General features: G+C 50.5%; 1 long non-coding RNA gene across 1 annotated transcript in view; it reads right to left on the bottom strand.

Annotated features, from left to right (window-relative positions):
- Window positions 1–23: 23 nt before the first annotated feature.
- The window catches only part of LOC116380483 (uncharacterized), a 2,292-nt gene continuing 663 nt past the window's right edge, over window positions 24–1,652 (bottom strand). The window contains exons 2-4 of the long non-coding RNA XR_004212565.1: window positions 1,506–1,560; window positions 767–877; window positions 24–182 (exon numbers count right to left, since the gene is read on the bottom strand). This is a non-coding gene — a long non-coding RNA (uncharacterized LOC116380483). The remainder of the gene's footprint in view (window positions 183–766; window positions 878–1,505; window positions 1,561–1,652) is intronic.

Here is a 1,652-nt window from a genome sequence, read left to right as displayed (position 1 = left end):
CACACACACACACACACACACACACACACACACACACACACACACACTCCTGTTCTCGTGAGGACACCAACCTTTCTGGGACTCGTGCTTCTCCGTTTTGCCCTGGTACTCAAAGCCCACGGCGCTCTTGTCCACCTTGTCGGTCTCAACGCCAAACTTGCCGCCGAAGCCCTTTGTGTAATCTGAGAACACCAACGTTAGACAGGAAGCGGTGTTAGAGTGGTCCTCTCCACATGAGAGAAGATCTCTACACTTTGGTCAGTACAGTTTATCTGACGCGTCGTTTGTAGTTTCTGTCAAAGTGTAAATTGAACGAACTAAGAGCCCATTTTGATACCAACAAAGCATATTTGAGATATGCACACGCACGCACACGCACACGCACACACACACACTTTAGAAGAGAAAGAAACCCGAAAGGGGCAACAAAGGAGATGTTTCAAAGCAAGAAATACAGACAATATCCCCCAGAAAACCAGCAGACTGATGACGCTGCCGTGTGTGCAGCGATCACCTGGATGAGATGGTATTATTCAACACTGTGGAGAGCAAACATCACATCACACACGCAACCGAGAGAGAAGGATGAAAACAAAGACAATGTTTGTGACGTTATCTGAGCAAAAGCTGAGGAGCGAAGCCAGAGGAAGAGAAATGATAACACGATTTGTCAGGACCTGCACTTGTTGAGTCAGGCCAAGGGGTGGGGGTGTGTGTGTGTGTGTGTGTGTGTGTGTATGAGCCACATTGTTAGATCTGGACAAACCTTTCTGGGAATCGTGTTTCTCGGTCTTGCCCTGGTAATCGAAGCCCACTGCGCTCTGGTCGACTCGATCTGCCTGCACACCATATCGCCCCCCAAACCCAGTGGAGTAGTCTACACGGGGGGGGGGGGGGGGGGGGGGGGGACAAAAAACAGACCCACTTCTGTGGCAAAGGGTAGCGGGCGTTTTTTTTTTTTTTTTTTTTTTTCCCCCCCCTCCCCCCCCCCAACCCGGGGGGAGTGCCCCCCCGGGGGGGGGGGGGGGGGGGGGGCAGAGGTCAACAAAGCAGCCCAATTCCTGTCTAACAGTTACCGGCAGCAGCTTAGAGCTAAAGACAGAATCACAACACATTCAGTGCCGTCTCTCCGTCTTTGAATCCTCTACGGAGGAGAGTGTAGAATCTACGTGTCGTCCTGCTCGTGATGCAAACAGAAGGTTGTTAGACTCAGTCGTGACTCTACGGTGGAACCACTGGACTCGGGCAGATGTTCTGCTCCTGTGTGACGACGGCAGAGAGGTCATGAGAATGAAGCCAAAGCTCTGTGGTTCCCTGTGATGCTGTACACAGTGAATAAAATATGTCCATTTACATCCTCCGGGCTAAGATTCCACTTTGATCTTCTGCTGATGGAATATTTACTGATCAATAGTGAATTTAGAAGTTATTACTAATGTGTCCAGTGAATAAGAAGAGCTGCACGATCTACTCTCAGGAGTGTGTTAAACTGATCCAGACGTCACCTTTCTGAGAAGCATGTTTCTCCGTCTTCCCGGCGTACTCGAACCCAACAGCTGACTAGAGAGAGGGAAAGAGAGAGGGAGAGACAGAGAGGGGAGCCAGAGAGAGGGTGAGACAGAGACAGACAGAGGGGAGACAGAGACAGAGAG

The sequence above is a fragment of the Anarrhichthys ocellatus genome, unplaced genomic scaffold (assembly GCF_004355925.1).
Source record: "Anarrhichthys ocellatus isolate YVR2014 unplaced genomic scaffold, GSC_Weel_1.0 scaffold7359, whole genome shotgun sequence".
Lineage (NCBI taxonomy): Eukaryota > Metazoa > Chordata > Actinopteri > Perciformes > Anarhichadidae > Anarrhichthys > Anarrhichthys ocellatus.
Note: the sequence above shows the minus strand (reverse complement) of the source record. Positions and strands in the feature narration are given on the sequence as shown.